This window comes from Arachis hypogaea, chromosome 4 (assembly GCF_003086295.3).
Source record: "Arachis hypogaea cultivar Tifrunner chromosome 4, arahy.Tifrunner.gnm2.J5K5, whole genome shotgun sequence".
In the NCBI taxonomy this organism is placed as follows: Eukaryota; Viridiplantae; Streptophyta; class Magnoliopsida; order Fabales; family Fabaceae; genus Arachis; species Arachis hypogaea.
In genome coordinates this window covers 92,645,966-92,666,495 of record NC_092039.1, presented here as the reverse complement: position 1 = coordinate 92,666,495, position 20,530 = coordinate 92,645,966, and positions in this window count along the sequence as shown.

Below are 20,530 nucleotides of genomic sequence, written 5' to 3'. Positions count from 1 at the left end.
GAGATGGCGCCTCCATGATCTGATCATACTCATGTCCCTGCTGCTCATCAAAGACAGGAGGCTCGATCGGCTCAGGTAAAGGATCAAGCTCGGGTGGCAATACAGGAACACCCCACTCATCAAGGACAAAAGGTGCAGGAGGTGACTCATGGATAGGCTAGGCAGGTATAGGCTCATCAGGTAGAGGAGGTTCAGGTGGAGGAGGATAGTCAGGTGGAGGTGGCATCTGCTCCTCAGGATGAGGTATCCCAGGTCCGCCGGGGTGTAACCAAGATAAAGGAAAATCATAGGGTGCATCAGGGTTAAAGTATGCTGTCCTAATAGGGTACTGGAAAGGTCTACCACGAACTACATAATTACGGATACGAGGTACCGCACAATAGATGTAACACTCGCCGCGCACCGGGTCCTCGTGGATGTACGGTGGATCAATCTCGTAGAATAGGACTCCTGTGTCCATCTGTAGAGGAGTAAGGGGTAAGAACTGGGGAGTTCTTAGTAAGGTCAGGGTTTACAGTTAAGTTCATTTATAATGTCCGTGGTCATAGAAGTATAAATAAATGTAGAGTAATATGTACATAACAGCAACATAAACTAACACATGAACAAGAGAGAAAATAGGAAGTAAATGCACATTCACACATTAATATGCAATCACACAGTTATGCTCAAACAAACAAGGAATAGAACAAGAACACAAGAAGATAAGCAATAAATAATGCACAAACAAGTATGATGCATGTCTGTCCCTACTGCAGGTAATGAGCTCATTTGTCGGTTTCGACCCGCACCCGACGCAATTCGATCCTCCAAGTCAGATAGGGCCTTCCCAGAACTTAATCCCAGATTAAGTACCGCATACCCTCTACCAAGTGCTCTCGACTTGCAGGGCTGGTATTTGCTCAGGTCTCAATATACCGCAGGTATGTGAATCAGGCTTCTACCAAGCATTCAACTTGCAGGGCTGGTACTACTCTACCGCAGCCTGTCTGGGAAGCAACATCACAATACAGGCGTCCCCGCACAACATTCACAAGCATTGCCCGAAGGCTCATAATTCACATATAACCATACTTTCCATCACTTAGCAATCATCATAAATCAAGCATTACAACATCACAGAAAGCTCATTTTACAATTCTCTGTTTACTCTGTAAGGTCAGGTACACAGCTATATCACTTTTAACTCCTTTTCTTTTTAACATAAACACAGGTTTCAAAATCTTGTTTCTTTACCTCATATACCTCTATATCTTCTCTTATACCTCTTCTTAGGTGTTTAGTAAAGAAAATTAGAGAATTCTGGACTCAAAACTGCCTTCCTGATTTTAGGAAAAACTGTCTTTTTATTAATATTTTATTATTAAAATAATAATATTTTATTTAACTTTCAAAAATTGCATTTTGACCCCGAACTTCTTGGAAACTGCACTCTGACCCCTATAACTTTTAATAATTGCAATTTAGCCCCTCAACTTTTGATTAATTAATTTTCAACCCTAAACTTTTTAATAATTGCATTTTGACCCCAAAACTCCATGAATACACGTTTTCATGTTCTTCCAAAAACCAAAACATTTTTCCAAAAGTTCATCAGATTTCTGCTTGATTTTCAGCTAGTTTTTCAATCTTTTCGGAAACCGATTTGAACCCGATTTTTATCAAACCAAAGAGAAACTTTTCAGCCATTAAATGCACATCAAATAAGCATCAAAAATCATGATTTTTATGGCTGGAATGTCACGTTTTCCAGCAGCACCAACAACCACTTCAAAACCATCATAAACATGATTTTCAAGCATTAAACAACGAGATTTCATGATCAAACCATCACACAAACACCCAAAATCAAACCTCAAGCAACAAGATCTGATTTAACACTTCAAGAACACAGCCAATTATTGATTAATTTACCAAACCTTACCTCCTTTGCTGCTGTCCAAGATTGCACCAAAAACAAGCTTCCAGAAGCACTTTTACGCCTATTTTAACATCAACAACAACTTTAGAATATTATGAACCATTGATCGGAGGAAAATTTGTCTCTCAACAAATCTCCATTCGGCAAGTGTACCGAATTTGTCGTCAAGTAAAAACTCACAATAGAGTGAGGTCGAATCCCACAGGGATTGATTGATCAAGCAACTTTAATTAGAGGAATGTTCTAGTTGAGCAAATCCATGAATAGAGTTGATACTTGCAGAAAATAAAATGGTAGTAAAGTGAATGACTGAAAGTAAATTGCAGAATTATAATTGGGAATGGGGAGTTGCTCATAAAAGTAAATTGCAAAAATTAAAGAGAATGGGTAAGATCAGAAATGGGGAGTTCATTGGGCTCAGGAGATGTTGCATTCTCCGGATCAATTTCATTCTCATCTCTTCCTTAATCAATGCACTCATTGATCTCATTGGCAATCTTAAGTGATTGAACAACAATTTCTTGTGGTTCAATCTCTCAAATCTTGATCAATAGCCAATTCCTTGGTCAATTGCTCGTGAGAAGAGATGAAGTATGGTCACTGATTATACCACATGCATTTCCCAAATCAAGTGTTAAGAGGGTTATAGCCACATATCCATCCACACCCAATGTGGTCCAGCATGAGAAAGCATTTCTAGCTGATCTCTTCATTCCTCTTTCAAGGTTCCGAAGAGATCCAAGTTTGAAAAGCTTCTTTTCCAAGATAACTATCCAATTGGATGAAGATCGAAAGCTTTCAAGTAAAATCAAGAGGAAAGATAGAAGAAGAATTATGAAAACTAGTATTGATCCATCAAATTACAACAGAGCTCCCTAACCCAATGAAAGGGGTTTAGTTGTTCATAGCTCTAGAAATCAAAATCAAAGATGGAGAATACATCAGAGAAAGTAAAATACAAAGAGTAGTTCTCTTTTCTAGCTCTCCGTTTGTCCTTTAAACAATTCAAAGCTACCCCTATATATACTATTCTTCTCAGCTTCTAGTTGGCTCTTCAAGTCTTGGGCCTTTGGGTCTTAAGTTTGAAGTAGTTCCTTTCTTCATTTGGGCTTGGCTTTACTTGCAGAGAGAAAGTGTGAAGTGGGTAGAGACTTTAGCTCAAGACGTCATGGGTGTTTAATATTTAGCGAAAGTGTAAGTTCGAGAACGTTACATTGTCACTAACGTTCCAATGCACCCCTTAGCTTCACGTTAAAGTCCACGTTAACTAGGTTAACGTGGCTTCTAACGTGGCTTTTGCCAACCTTTGAGAACGTTAGTGACACTTAACATTGTCACTAACGTTCCAGTGTGCCCCTTGCTTCACGTTAAAGCTCACGTTAACTGAGTTAACGTGGCTCTTGCCAACCTTCGAGAACGTTAGTGACACTCAACATTGTCACTAACGTTCCACTGTGCCCATAGTTCACACGTTAGAGTCCACGTTAACTAGGTTAACGTGGCTTCTAACATGGCCACTCTTAGCCATCCCAACATTAGTGACAATGTTGAATGTCACTAACGTTGGCCCATCCTTCATTCCTCATCGTTAGCTTCCACGTTAACCAAGTTAACGGGGAAGTTAATGTGGCTCTTGGGGGTTGTGTGGTTGCTTCAACGTTAGTGACAATGTTGAGTGTCACTAACGTTGTCGACAACTCTTCATCTCTTACGTTAGCTCCCACGTTAACCAAGTTAACGTGGGAGTTAATGTGGTACTTTGCATCTTAGGCCAACGTTACTGACAATGTTGAGTGTCACTAACGTTGGCTTCTCTTACCCCTTTAACGTTAGAGGCCACGTTAACTAGGTTAACGTGGCTCTTAACGTGGCCATTTGTGAGCAATTGCCAACGTTAGTGACAATGTTAAGTGTCACTAACGTTGGCTCAACTTCTCTTCTCCACGTTAGAGTTCACGTTAACTTAGTTAACGTGACTCCTTAACGTGGCATTGATGGCTTTTGAGTGTTATTGGCAATCACTTTTCTCCTTAGCCTTGTAAGTTACTCCCATTCTTTGCTTCCTTTGTTCCTGAAATCAAGCAATACAGTGCATCAAAGTTCTAATCCAAGTCATGGGGGATGCAATATCAATTCTGTCATTAAAATCATGCAAAATCCTCATGAAATCGTGTAAAATGCACAATGCATGCTTAAATCAGGATGTAAATGATTTTCTACCCAAAACTAGCTTATTTCCTCAGAAAATGCAAGGAAACTACCTAAAAACAATAAAGAAAATGTCAGTGAAACTGGCCAAAATGCCCTGGCATCACAACACCAAACTTAAAGCTTGCTTGTCCCTAAGCAAGTACTGGAACAAGAGAATGATGAATGTAATCTCCAGAGAAATGAGTCATTCTTGTGGAAGTCATATTACTGATTTTATGGTGGTTTCATGCATAGCAACTTAGGTTCATTCCACTGCTGGCTTTCAGACCTTTATCATCTCCTAAAATACTCACTTTGTTATATCCCATGAGACTTTTATTCATTGATCCTTTTATTATCATTTCAGGGCTTATTTTTGTTCTTCAGGCTAAGTGCTCTGTAAGGGGGAAACTCTTTAAAATAAGCTTTCAGCCAACACTCCCGAACCAGTTGGTTCAAGGTGCTAGGTGTTGAAGCACCCCTAAGGACTTACTTGCTCAAGGCTCTCCCCCATACATACACACCACAGGCATATAGTTTATTTATTTTCTTTTCTTGAGACCTTGGTGTCCAGCACCTCTTTGGGTTACTAAGTGTTCTGTAGTGAGGGTTACTCTTGATAGTGGATTTTCAGCTGATAATCCCAGGTTAGTTAACCCAAGTTACCAAGTGATAAAGCACCCCTAAGAGCTTATTCATCCAAGTAGATCCCCTACACAGGAGCACCACAGACACATGTCTTAGGGTAAACCATTGGTGCCTAGCCTTATAGCTTATTCTTTGTCTTTTGTTTTTCACTTCCATTGTTCTTTCCCTTTTCTCTTATTAGGATCTTGTTGTTATCTTAGTCTCATGGGTATATCAAAAGTAAAGTATTCAGGATAGATAGTTGTCATCCTAACCTTGTGGTTGAACCAACTTAGCTAACTTATGATTACCCCCCAAAGATTCATGAATACACTTCCACATTATGGGCTCCACTCTGGTCTTTTATAAACACTCATTCTCTTTTTCATTTGATTCTAAGGGAACAAACATACAAATAAGTAAATGAAAGAGGCAATGACACTCTAACCAGAATCATAAACCATTTTCAATCAAAAGCTTAAAAGACAAAATTGAAAAGTGCTTAAGCTAATATGGAAGCATGTTCTATTTCATACAAGATCTTCCTTATTCAAGAATAGAGAAAAGATGGAGTAAAGAAGGAACTCCACCACCTTTTACTTTTGTGGCTGTCATTGCTCTTTTCCTTGCTGGTCCTCCTTGTGTCCTCTTGCACTTCCTTGCAGCCTTGCTAATCTCGCTTGCTTCCAATCTGCAAGCGCCTTCCTCACTGATTCATGACTCTCTTCCACCCTTTTTCTCTCTTCTCGTGCTAATTCATCCTTCATTTCTTCATACCTTGCGATTCCTGGGTGTAATATAGGCAGCTGTCCTACTAGGTACCCGAGCCTGGCTTGAGTGTTTATGTGATGCCCTGACTCGCTCATGTAAACTCCTTCTGCAAATGCCCTTTGCTCGTCCAGTAGTTTTGTGTGTTATATTTGTCTTTGATGCATCTCATGTATGTGTGCACCTTGATGTGCTTGGATGTTGATTAGCCTCTGGATGGACTCTTGTTGCTCATTTTGCCTTTGTTCCATCCTGTTGAATGTTTCTCCCTATTGTTGCCATTGACTTTGTTGCTATTCCATCATCTGTAGTTGCAGCTCTTTCTGTGCTCCTTGGCCTTCCAAATACTGTCTAGACAAGCCATTAATGGCTTCCTGTAGTTGGTGCATGTCCAAGGTCTGTGGTGCTTGCCCCTTTAGGGCTTGTCCTTCCACTACTTGAAGGCCCGTACTCTTTCTTTGCTTCTTTTGAGGTACGGGGGATGTTGCAGCATTCATCCTTCGGACAGTTATTGGAATGCCTTTCTTTATCCATACAGGATTCTCATCTTCAAACTCCACCCCAGCTTTCTTGCATATTCGGTAAATAGTACTGGGGTAACCTAACGTTCCTCTTGCGTCACTTTTCTCTGCCATCTTTCTAATGCCTTGAGCTATGATTTCATGAACCTTGATTTCTCTTCCTTTGAGTATGCAATGCACCATTGTTGCTCTCTCTAGATTCACCTCCGAGTTGTTGGCAGCTGGGAGGATAGATCTCCTCACTAGCTCAAACCACCCCTTGGCTTCAGGAGTGAGATCTGTTCTCTTGATGAATTTTGGCTTATTTCCCGCGCCCCTTTCCCAGTCAGTTCCGGGTACACAAAGGTCTCGCAAGAGCTGGTCATAATTGGGGTTGTTGTCCATCCTTGAGTGATAACTTTCTTCTTCAAACGGTATAGACCGTAGCTTCAATGCCCTTATTACACTCATGGGACCAAAATCCACCATCTTTCCTCTCACAAAGCTTGTATATGACTCTCTTTCTTATCATACCGGACTGCATTTGCATAAAATTCTCTTATGAAGTTTGCATTCACCTTAGTGACTGGGTCAGTGAGGAGCTCCCATCTTCTCCTTTCAACCTTTTCTGCGATCTCTGGGCACTCACTCTTCTTAACTTGAAATCCCAACTCATAGATGATTTCTTTATCAACCATCCACTCGTATTCCAATGCATGATGCAAGCTTCTAAACCTCTTCTCATCATATGGGTGTTCCTCCATGGGTTCATTTCCCTTCCTTCTCTTGGCACTTGAAGATGCCATGAATGATAGTTATTATGTGAAGGTGGTAAGGTGGCAATAAAGAGAGTGAGGAGAAACGTTTGTAATGAGGTAAGAAGTGCTGCGTTTTGAAATGGATATGTATGAAGAGTGTGTGAGGAAAGTTAAGGATGGGTACGGAACAAGGGTAACTTATATAGGGAGGTTGTAAGTGAATGGAGGGTGTGGATTGTTGGAGTTGTTGCTTGATGGACGGTTGGAGTAGTGCAAGGATAAGGGACAAGGATCACCACTTTACGATGGAGATTGCTCGGTCTTCAAGGGTCTTCTCTCTTCAATGTTGCATGGCAACATTTTCCAATGCAATCCCTCTTGAAACACGTGTGTGGCTCCTCATCATGAAATGGCCAAACCTTCCACATTTGATTGCCCAATCAATCACCTTCAATGCTCCTCTCCTTTTCCCTATAAAATAAAATGAGAAAAGTAAAAAAGAATGTCTGAACCAAATTGAATTCTACGGTTAGCATAATAAAAGCAAGAAAAAGGTTTTTTTTTTGTTTATTCATGAACTCCGACTAACTAACTAACTGTGTATCCTTATATGCACATTGGTGGCACCATAAGGTGACACCAAACTTAGTTTTGAGCACTGTGATGAAAAGTTGTGTTCAAAGCCTTTAGAATAATGCCTTGAACACCAAACTTGCTCTTCACTATATTCTGCATATCAAGAATTTCACATGTGTTTGTCAAGTTTCGGTTAGAATTCATGAATATTGATTTATTCACTATTTTCTCAATGCATATAAAACATGGGTTGCCTCCCATGAGGTGCTTCTTTAGCGTCACTAGCTTGACATTTTGCTTTCATCAAGGAGGTTGGTGGTGCTTGAAGTCTTCTCCTCTGACAGTGGACTTATATCCATTGGTTGGATCAATTATCTCTACATGCTCCAAGGAGAGAACTCTGTTGATGGTGAAAACCTTAGGTAACTGAGATGGCACAGTAGGGAGATTAGGGGGGGATATCTGTGAAGTAGGCTGAGATCACTTTATCCCCTGGAGAGAAATCTTCCGTAGGGATCTTCTTGTTCCGCCACCCCCTTGGTGCCTTCTTCTTTGCCCCTGGTGTTGTTTTCTTATTCTTGGTGACCTCCTTTTTTGATGAGCTTTTGTTGATGTCCTCACATGCCTCTGGTGGCTTAGGTTCTTCCAATTTTTCCTTGACCTGTGGCACTTGCTGTTTGCCTTGTCCATCAACCCAGTGAATCTCAGGATGAGCTGGCTGTGCTTCAGTGCTTGCTTCTTCCTTTAACAACTCATCATGATGTTTGCTTGATTCCTTGTACTCTTGGTCTTCTTCTTTGAAGACATTAAAGCTGAGTTGCTCATCATGGATTCTCAGTATTAGTTCCCCTTTCTCCACATCTATGAGTAGCGAGAAATGGTCTACCCAGTATGATTAGGTGCACGTGACTCTCTTCCATGTCCAGGATGACAAAGTCTGTTGGGAGAAAGTATTTTCCAACTTTGAGCAACATATTTTCCACCACTCCTATTGCTTTCTTTTGAGTCTTGTCGGCCAACCTTATGACTACATCTGTGGGTAGTATCTCATTGATCAGCATCCTTTTCACCAGGGATAGGGGCATTAAGTTGATGCTTGCTCCTAAATCACAAAGTGCTCTCTCAAAAAGTGTCTCCCCTATGGCACAAGGGATGTGAAAGCTCCCTGGGTCTCTTCTTTTTGTAGGTAGCTCAGGTTGAATCAGAGCACTACATTCTTTGTTCATCACTATAGTTTGGCCTCCCTTGAGTGAACTCTTCCTGGGAAGAAGTTCCTTCATATATTTGATGAATGCTGGCATTTGCTGAATGGCCTTGATGAATGGTATGTTCACATTCAAGGATGCAAACAAGTCCAAGAACCTTGAGTATATTCTCTTTCCCACATCACCCTTAAGTAGTTGGGGAAATGGTGCATATAGTCTCAGCAGCTCCTGTTGTGAGATTTCTGGTCCTTGATGGTCTTTCTTCTCCTTCTCTACTAAGGTATCTCTAGGTTGTTCTGTCAGATTGCTTGGCTTGTCTTCAGTCTCCTTATCATTTGTAGTGACCATGTTGCGATCCTCCCATCTTACTTTCTTCGTTTCACCTCTCAGATTCTTCTCCGTGTCACTTGGGAAGCTATTAGTGGGTCTGGGAATCTTCTCAGATAAATATCCCACTTGGAATTCCAGCTTCTTGATTGCTTCTCCCTGATTCTTCATACTGGCTCGCACCTCCTCTTTGAACACCTTATTGTCTTCAATGTCCTTGCATATGCTTTCAAGGAGGGTTTCTATCTTTGAGATTCTGTCATCAAATGATGGTAGGTTGGGATTAGGGGTAGATGAATGAGATGTGTTGATGTGGGGGTGTTGATATGTCCTCTGTGTGAATTGTTGATGAGCTGCATTATTGTTGGGGTTGTAACGTCTCTGGTCTTGGCTTTGCTCTTGCTGATTCCCCCACCCAATGCTTGGGTGGTTCCTCCATCCAGAGTTGTATGTCTTGGAGTATGGATCATGGTTCTGTCTAGGTGAATTCCCAATGTAGTTGGCTTGCTCAAGGTCCTTTTCTTCAACTTCTTCTTCGGTTGTTGACGAGGTGGTGATTGCTGCCACTTGGTTTTTCTCCATCTTCTTGGTGAGGTCAGCTAACTGCTTGGTAATGAGCTTGTTCTGAGCTAGCAGAGCATCTACATTGTTTAGCTCCATTACCCTTCTAGTGTTCCCTCTTTCGGAAGCATAAAAGTAGTCATTCTCAGCTACAGTTTCAATGACATCTATGGCTTCCTCAATGGTCTTCTTCTTGTTCAAAGAACCTCCAGATGAGTGGTCTACGGCTTTCTTTGATTCATATGACAGTCCTTCATAGAAGATGTGCAGCTGCACCCATTCATTAAACATATTTGGTGGACACCTTCTTGTTAGGTCTTTGAACCTTTCCCAAGCTTCATAAAGTGTCTCCCCATCTTGCTGTCTGAACGTCTGTACTTTAGTTCTCAGCCTATTGATCCTTTGCGGGGGTAAAACCTTGCCAAAAACTTATTCACTACCTCCTCCCAAGTTGTCAGGCTTTCTTTTGGGAAGGATTCGAGCCATTTGAATGCCTTGTCCCTGAGTGAAAAAGGGAACAAGAGCAGCCTATAGACATCCTGGTTGACTCCATTGGACTTCAATGTGTCACAAATCCTCAAGAAGATGGTCAAGTGTTGATTCGGATCTTCTTGAGCTCCTCCTCCAAATGAGCAATTATTCTGCACAAGAGTGATGAGCTGAGGTTTTAGCTCGAAATTGTTGGCATGGATGGTTGGTTTTTGGATGCTACTTCCGCAGTTCCCTGGGTTTGGGTTGATATAAGAGCCCAAGACTCTTCTATCCTCCCCACCAGGATTTGCTCTACCTCCTCCACCATGGTTGTGAACCTCTTCCTCACGATGGTCTTCCATGGTTGTTTCAAAGTATTCTTCAAAGTGTTCCTCCTCTTTTTTAGCACCAACCACACGTTTTTCTTTTGCCTCCCTTCTTAATCTCAAGAAGGTTCTCTCAAGTTTAGAATCAAAGGTAGTTGAAGCCCCGCCTCTTCTCCCTGTCATACAACCAACAGAGTACAAGCAAAGAAAAGAAATGTAGAGAGTATTTTGTTAGGATTACTGTTAGTGTCAGTGATGCATTATATCAAACAGTTAGTGGGGTTAGTGAACTGAATTGTAAATAACAAAGAAAAACTAAGAAACAGGGGAGGGGAGTAATTAACTAAGACAGAAAGTAAATTACTCAAACAGAAAATTAAATCAAACAAAACAAAAATGCTCAATCTAGTGATCCTCTAATGTAATCATTGTCGATGCACAATCAATCCCCGGCAACGGCGCCATAAACTTGATCGGAGGAAAATTTGTCTCTCAACAAATATCCATTCGGCAAGGGTACCGAATTTGTCGTCAAGTAAAAACTCACAATAGAGTGAGGTCAAATCCCACAGGGATTGATTGATCAAGCAACTTTAATTAGAGGAATGTTCTAGTTGAGCGAATCCATGAATAGAGTTGATACTTGCAGAAAATAAAATGGCGGTAAAGTAAATGACTGAAAGTAAATTGCAGAATTGTAATTGGGAATGGGGAGTTGCTCATAAAAGTAAATTGCAGAAATTAAAGAGAATGGGTAAGATCAGAAATGGGGAGTTCATTGGGCTTAGGAGATGTTGCATTCTCCGGATCAATTTCATTCTCATCTCTTCCTCAATCAATGCACTCATTGATCTCCTTGGCAATCTTAAGTGATTGAACAACAATTTCTTGTGGTTCAATCTCTCAAATCTTGATCAATAGCCAATTCCTTGGTCAATTGCTCGTGAGAAGAGATGAAGTATGGTCACTGATTATACCACATGCATTTCCCAAATCAAGTGTTAAGAGGGTTATAGCCACATATCCATCCACACCCAATGTGGTCCAGCATGAGAAAGCATTTCTAGCTGATCTCTTCATTCCTCTTTCAAGGTTCCGAAGAGATCCAAGTTTGAATAGCTTTCTTTCCAAGATAACTATCCAATTGGATGAAGATCGAATGCTTTCAAGTAAAATCAAGAGGAAAGATAGAAGAAGAATGATGAAAACTAGTATTGATCCATCAAATTACAACAGAGCTCCCTAACCCAATGAAAGGGGTTTAGTTGTTCATAGCTCTAGAAATCAAAATCAAAGATGGAGAATACATCAAAGAAAGTAAAATACAAAGAGTAGTTCTCTTTTCTAGCTCTCCGTTCGTCCTTTAAACAATTCAAAGCTACCCCTATATATACTATTCTTCTCAGCTTCTAGTTGGCTCTTCAAGTCTTGGGCCTTTGGGTCTTGAGTTTGAAGCAGTTCCTTTCTTCATTTGGGCTTGGCTTTACTTGCAGAGAGAAAGTGTGAAGTGGGTAGAGACTTTAGCTCAAGACGTCAGGGGTGTTTAATATTTAGCGAAAGTGTAAGTTCGAGAACGTTAGTGACAATTAACATTGTCACTAACGTTCCAATGCACCCCTTAGCTTCACGTTAAAGTCCACGTTAACTAGGTTAACGTGGCTTCTAACGTGGCTTTTGCCAACCTTCGAGAACGTTAGTGACACTTAACATTGTCACTAACATTCCAGTGTGCCCCTTGCTTCACATTAAAGCTCACGTTAACTGAGTTAACGTGGCTTCTAAAGTGGCTCTTGCCAACCTTCGAGAACGTTAGTGACACTCAACATTGTCACTAACGTTCCACTGTGCCCATAGTTCAAACGTTAGAGTCCACGTTAACTAGGTTAACGTGGCTTCTAATGTGACCACTCTTAGCCATCCCAACGTTAGTGACAATGTTGAATGTCACTAACGTTGGCCCATCCTTCATTCCTCATCGTTAGCTTCCACGTTAACCAAGTTAACGGGGAAGTTAACGTGGCTCTTGGGGGTTGTGTGGTTGCTTCAACGTTAGTGACAATGTTGAGTGTCACTAACGTTGTCGACAACTTTTCATCTCTTACGTTAGCTCCCACGTCAACCAAGTTAACATGGGAGTTAACATGGTATTTTGTATCTTAGGCCAACGTTAGTGACAATGTTGAGTGTTACTAACGTTGGCTTCTCTTCCCCCTTTAACGTTAGAGGACACGTTAACTAGGTTAACGTGGCTCTTAACGTGGCCATTTGTGAGCAATTGCCAACGTTAGTGACAATGTTAAGTGTCACTAACGTTGGCTCAACTTCTCTTCTCCACGTTAGAGTTCATGTTAACTTAGTTAACGTGACTCCTTAACATGGCATTGATGGCTTTTGAGTGTTGAGTGTTATTGGCAATCACTTTTCTCCTTAGCCTTGCAAGTTACTCCCATTCTTTGCTTCCTTTGTTCCTAAAATCAAGCAATACAGTGCATCAAAGTTCTAATCCAAGTCATGGGGGATGCAATATCAATTCTGTCATTAAAATCATGCAAAATCCTCATGAAATCGTGTGAAATGCACAATGCATGCTTAAATCAGGATGTAAATGATTTTCTACCCAAAACTAGCTTATTTCCTCAGAAAATGCAAGGAAACTACCTAAAAATAGTAAAGAAAAGGTCAGTGAAATTGGCCAAAATGCCCTGACATCAACCATGAAGGCTGAAGCTTCATGATGATGAAAAGAAGGTTTTCCTCACCTTAAGGTAACTAGAAATCACGTTTTCTTGGAGCTTTTGGTGATTGAATAAGAGATCCTAAGAGAAAACATGAAAAAAACATCATTAGCTTAAGGAACCACCATGGCCGAACCTTCAAGGAGGAGGAGCAGCCTTCATACCTTGATTTACTCCATGAAAAGTGACATAGAAATGAAGAGGAGGAAGAGGTGAACAATTTGGTAAGATTAGATTTTTGATAGTGGTTCTGGTTTGAGAAAGAACGGAGAAAGAAGCTCAGGTGTTCGTGGAAGTTTCATGGTTTTCTTTCATGGTGTTCTAAGCTTTTCCAAGAACAAAAATGATAGTTAAGCTGTCCAAGGGAGGCCGTGGCTTTTGGATGATGATTATCCAAAAGTTACTTGTCAAAATATCTCAGAAAAGGATAATTACTAAAGCTAGATGTATCAAAACTTAAGTAATTACAATGTTAATGGATAAACATTAAGTTACTTAGTGTAAATGACACTAGTAACTGGATAATCATAAGAATAAAAGATATATGATGAAGCATTAGCAGTGCTAAGTTCATCTAAGAATGCCGGTATTATCCGTTACCGGTAGATTTCTAGCTCAGTTATTATATTACTAAACATAGATCAACATTAATCACAGTAGAGAAGATAATAATATAATATTCGGAATAAAATAATAATATATGAATATTATATTAATATAATTTTTCTCTCAAAATTCGTGACTGGCTCGTCACATAGAGACTAACCACGGAAATCAGAATTTTGAAATTTGGGCCCGAAGTGGCTCAAAAACACAACTCTTCGCGACGTGCCTTCTTAGATTAGGAGAGGTGTCCTGTGCAATCAAGCTGCTGACTCAGCAGCTTGATGACGCAGCACCTGTGCAGTGGAGGTGCTTATATGCATAGAAATTCCTAAAAATTCTGTAAAAATTTCGTTTGATCCCGAAAAAGCGTCGTTTCTTCGGGGCTAGGCCGTTACATATTTTATGCAAATCGTAAACTTTAACGATAAAATTAAAACAAAATAAAATTTATGGGTATTTTCTTAATTTTTGATCAATTTTAGGAAAGATATTTATAGGTATTATATTAAGCGGTTCACTAACATTGAAGTTGGGCATAACTACATGGTCAATAACTAAGATATTATTTTATAGTTTATTGTCTTATAAGCTGAACATGTAATGTATTTATACTATAATTCGAGTTTGTGCCTTCATATTATTTTGCACATCAGCTTTCTTTCTATTTGAACCGCATAAATATAATGATATTTTAACAAAACAAGGGCCGGTGAACATTGATAAATATATTTTGTTAGTTGCATTTGGTTTTTATTAGGTATTAGAATCTTATATAAAGAGTTGTGGAATAAAAACGTCCCATGTTCAGAATTCCATACGAGGTTAATTGGGAAATATTTTACGAGGTAGTATGAAATTATTAGCTAATAGAAAAAATAGCCGTGTAAACAGTTACTTTCTTTAGATACAACAATAAGATATGACATGTAATAAATTAAGGTTAACCAAATTTATTTTGTGTACATTTTTGAGATACAGAAAGTATAACATCAGAAACCACACCTATAATAAAAATTATGTACTCTCTTCACTAATTAATAAGGGTCCTTATCGTTAGATTAGACTATATGTTATCTCCAACTCTAAATGATTATTTTAACTCAAATGTAATAAATAATACATGAATATAGGAATTTGTATGTTTTTAAATAGGAAGATGAAAAATCTGTGTGCTTCCTAACATAAGAAATAGCTTTATTTTTAAATAGGGAGATATTATGCTGCTTAAAGATATACCATTGCTACATAGACTCTGCACTCGATTAACTGCATTTATGGCATTCATTTGTTAATGTCAATATAAGCCTTCCCTTAACTTTATTAGCTTTAAAATTTTTACAATGATCCCCATCAATCAATCAAAATTTGGATATCCATTCATAGATAATGTAAAATATACTCAAATAAACAATTTCACTCGATGGTAACCCTTTGAAGCATGATGAGCAGATAATTTATACGCTTTTTGGCATTATTTTTAGGTAATTTTTAGTATGATCTAGTTACTTTTAGGGATGTTTTCATTAGTTTTATGCTAAATTCACATTTCTAGACTTTACTATGAGTTTGTGTGTTTTTCTGTGATTCCAGGTATTTTCTGGTTGAAATTGAGGGACCTGAGCAAAACTCTTATAGGAGGCTGACAAAGGACTGCTGATGCTGTTGGAATCTGACCTCCCTGCACTTGAAATGGATTTTCTGGAGTTCTAGAACTCCAGATGGCGCGCTCTTAATGGCGTTGGAAAGTAGACATCCAGAGCTTTCCATCAATATATAATAATCTATACTTTATTCGTGATTAGACAACATAAACTGATGCTCAACGCCAGTTCCATGCTGCAGTCTGGAGTCAAACGCCAGAAACACGTCACGAACCAGAGTTGAACGCCCAAAACATGTTACAATTTTTCATTCAACTCCAAAAGAAGCCTCAGCTCGTGGATAGATCAAGCTCAGCCCAAGCACACACCAAGTGGGCCCCGGAAGTGGATTTATGCATCAATTACTTACTTCTGTAAATCCTAGTAGCTAGTTTAGTATAAATAGAACTTTTTACCTTTGTATTATTCATCCTGGATCCTGGATTGTATTATTCAGTCTTTTGACCATGTTTGGGGGCTGGCCATTTGGCCATGCATGAACCTCTATCACTTATGTATTTTCAACGGTGGAGTTTCTACACACCATAGATTAAGGGTGTGGAGCTCAACTGTACCTCAAGTTTCAATGCAATTACTACTATTTTCTATTCAATTCTGCTTGTTGTTATTCTAAGATATTCGTTGCACTTCAACATGATGAATGTGATGATCCGTGACACTCATCATCATTCTCACCTATGAACGCGTGACTGACAACCACTTTCATTCTACCTTAGACCGGGCGCATATCTCTTGGATTCCTTAATCAGAATCTTCGTGGTATAAGCTAGAATTGATGGCGGCATTGATGGGAAGCCGGAAAGTCTAACCTTGTCTGTGGTATTCCGAGTAGGATTCCGGGATTGAATGACTGTGACGAGCTTCAAACTTGCGATTGCTGGGCGTGATGACAAACGCAAAAGAATTAAGGGATTCTATTCCAACATGATCGAGAACCGACAGATGATTAGCCGTGCTGTGACAGAGCATTTGGACCATTTTCACTAAGAGGATGGGATGTAGCCATTAACAATGGTGATGCCCTACATACAGCTTGCCATAGAAAGAAATGACAAAGATTGGATAAAAGCAGTAGGAAAGCAGAGATTCAGAAGGAAAACAGCACCTCCATACACTTGTCTGAAATTCCCACCATTGAATTATATGAGTAACTATTTACTATTTTATTCCTTCGCGTATACTATAATTTCTTAATACAGTTGAATTCACCTGACTGGGATTTACAAGATGACCATAGCTTGCTTCATACCAACAATCTCTGTGGGATCGACCCTTACTCACGTAAGGTATTACTTGGACGACCCAGTACACTTGCTGGTTAGTTGAGCGGAGTTGTGACAAAGTGTGATTCATGTTTGAGAGCACCAAGTCTTTGGAGCCATTGTTGATGATCACAATTTCGCCCATCAAATCAAAATGTTGATGAGCCTTCATTATTGAAACTAAAACTAGACTTACTCATTTAATTGACTAGAAAGAAATGACTGATCTTAAATGAGGATACCAACAAATGTGAAGTATGTGCTATATGAAGCCTGGTATATTAGCCATCATTATTTAGTTTCGAGAAATTACTATTTTATCCAAAAATGATTATTCAAAATTTGAGTCCTCACAAGCATGAAAATAGTCAACTTAATTTTCCTTATTTCATACCTTAATAGTAAAAAACTTCACTATAAAATGGCCTCAAATGAGCTACTATTTCATACTAAAAAACTAAACAACTAACTAACACTTATAACTATCAATAGACTCTTTCCTTTCATTGTCTTTGCTTTGCTTCTCAGTTTCAAAAAATGAGTGACATTCCCCCTAAGAGAGTCATCCTGCCAGACCTTCCTAACGAGATCATGCTTGGGATATTTTATCGTTGTGATGCAAGAATGCTTTTAAGTGTTCGATCAACATGCCACTATTGGAGAAACAAACTTAACTACTATGAGTTCATAACAGAAATGGGAACAAGATGGAAAAGCAATGGTTGCTCCTTCTTAGCAGGTTTTGGATTCTCATCTAGGTGGGCTACTCCCCTAGATTGGATGATGAAAATTAATGCATGGAGTGGTCAAACCTCTACATTCCAATTTCCATTTCTGTTAACACAAGAAGGATGGTTTCACATTATTGGTGTTCAGAATGGTATATTTTGTATACATTATTGTTCTGTGGGAAAAAGAACCTTTATACTTACTTGGAACCTAACAACTAGAAAGTCCAGCATCATGAATGATCTTGGAAAACATTATTGTGATGATTGTTCTTTTTTTCTCATTTGTTTATTATCCCAGGTCTGTTAATTATTCCGTTGTCCACATATTCAAGGAAAAGCCAGAAAGTCCTTCATGGACATTAACAATGTCTACAAATTTAGTCCGGGATTGGAATGTGTCACTGACATGTCCACCATACGTTGATAGATTGGATCTTGATTACGTTTCCCTTGATGGTGTTATTTATTGGGTAAGTTGCTTACTTCTTGAGGAGGATGTTGACCCTCCATGTATTGTATCATTCTTTGTATTAACATTTACTTTCCATAAATTTTTCCTCTCAATTGAAGCCCATGCCCATTGCCATAATCTGTTGATCCGAAATGATAAGCTCTGCCTGGCTACAAAATAATCATGATGATCAGTCATATAGCTCTACCATTTGGCAAGCTGCTGCTATCAATGATGATATTATTTGGAGCAAGCTTTATATGTTTAATGGTATTGGAGTTCCTTACATACCTGCATTATTTGTTAATGATAACCTTTTACACATCATGGAAAGGCATTTACCAATGCTGGATATGGATGGTATAAAGTCCACTTATTTCCATATTCTCAAAGTACAATGAAACAAATCACACAAGGAAAACAGTTCGGTGGATCTAATATGACAGCTTGGTGAAAATGAAATCAATCCACAAGTTCAACGAAAGTTTCTTCCCAGCCTAATTTACAACTTTGATATCTTCTTTGTTATATTTGGTGTGCTGGTAGTGTCTATTTTTATTTTTTATCATGTTTTGTTTCAATCTTTGTTGCTGTCATTAATTGTTAGCATTTGTATTAGTTTAGCCTTAGTATAAACAGGGAAGATTGCTTATGAGAATATATGTCATATTCCCGAACCTACTTTCATATTAATAGTAACATGTCCCTTTTTTTAATGATGACTTGGGTATTATGTATTCATCTTTTCCTTGCAATTAGAATGGCTCTTAAATTGTAAAGGGGTTTGAATCTATATATTACTTTCAAATTCATAAATTTATATGTTGATTGCAGTGAGACGGTAAATTATTGTAGGATTATATCAATAGTGGATTATAGAATGTTCCAATCATAACTTACCATTGAGTTATACGTAACTGGATCCAATATAGACAACTCACATTAATATTTACTTTTAATTTACATAAACATCTGGACATATTTACTTATAACTTATTTTTTACATAAAAAAAATTATTTCCACTTTCTTTAATTTTAACCCAGTCTTCTTATTTAAATTAGCTTAGTTAAGTTTATCATTAAATTTTATGTAGAAAAAAAGAGATAGATTTAAAAAAATTGTGATGCATAAGTCAAAGAAATAATGTGTAAATTACATACATAATCACATAAAACATTTCAAGAGATTATAATTATAATATGCATTAAAGTCAACAGATATATGTAATTAAAGGTATTGAGTTACCTAGATTATTTTTTTAATGTTAATGGTAATTAATTATAGTCAGAGTACATAAGGAGTACATAATGCTAACCACAAAACACTTTTTTTGTTTTCGTTTTTCATTCAGTTAAAATTTTAAAAATGAAAAGAACCAAATTTTCTCAGATTGGTTCTAACATTAAGCTATCAGGGATATATCTTATGCAAATTGAAACTATAAAGAAAGAATGGAAACAAAATAAAATGTAGAGAGGTTTTTGAAAATTTAAAAACACTTTAAATCAAAAAAATTTACTTTACTCAATCTATAATAATTAGTTAAAAACTTATACCCTAATAAATTATATTAGTTGTAATACCCTACCATACGGAGTTTTATGCTTAAGTCATAAAACAGAGGTGGCGAGGTATTACGACCTCTAATAATAAAATTTAGTATATTTAGTAGTGGAAAAAATGTTTATAACTAGGAGCCTTTGTAAAAAGGGTAAATAAAAAATCATTAAATTTGAAAAGCGCAACACTCATGAAGCGATAGAAACAAGTGAATCAGGGTAAAAGATAAGCCGACGCGGATGTATAAACAAAAGAGTGCCAAAATACAGATAACGAGGTTCAAGACTCAGTTCATGAAGGTAACCAGCCCGAACACATAACTATACATACATATATATATCATCAACACAAAATGAAACCAAAAGATAGAATTACAGAACCCGTTTCTCCAAAATAACCTCTAACAGGATTTAATACAGTATATGTAGACAATGGAGAATATAAGTATCTATGCAAGTACATATAACCAAAATAAAGTCCTGAGAGCTAAGGATCTTCACTAAATCAGAAGCTTCCAGCATGCTTTAGCGAGGAGCCTCACGTCCTGCATCTAAAAACCATAAAATCTGCATGGGTGAGAACCGGAGGTTCTCAGCATAGTAATAGTGCCCACATATATAACATATAATATCCTGGAAAAGCCGAAGGCAATCCTAGAACTTTTGATATATATAATTAAAGCTTACAAAATTAATTAAACCATGGAAATGAAAATAGGCAACTAACTAAGGATTTTCGGTATAACTAAAACTCTCCTTTCCTACCCCTCTGAACCTCCCAACCACCAATGGAACCAAAATGCCACAAAAACAATTATTACAAACAAGGAAAAACCACAAATAGGATACAAATATAGCAATTAATCAAGTAGCAATTATTTATGCAAACAATTAGGCATTCCAATAAATCACACCAAACAAACATATAAATGCATATAAAGCATGCCTGTCCTAGTGGCTGATGAGTATCATTTGTCGGTTATAAAGCCAACCTGACAAATCCTGGTAGTTAACCATTGGACTGTCTCTCTGTCGTGCATCCCCAACTCGAGTTATTCACAATCATAATTATCAATATATATACAACACCCACACTGGTGTTCATCCACAGGGGCGAGCTCATCCGGAACTTTCATAGTATTCGGCCACACTTACGACATAGGGTCAGCAAACTATCGAGTCTCAACCTAGAGCACGTGGTGCCTAGCCACTGCTTTCACCCAGGAAAACTCGTATCTCAGATAGTGAAAGTGCAGCAATCACATTATCAATCAACAAGCATATATGCATTCAT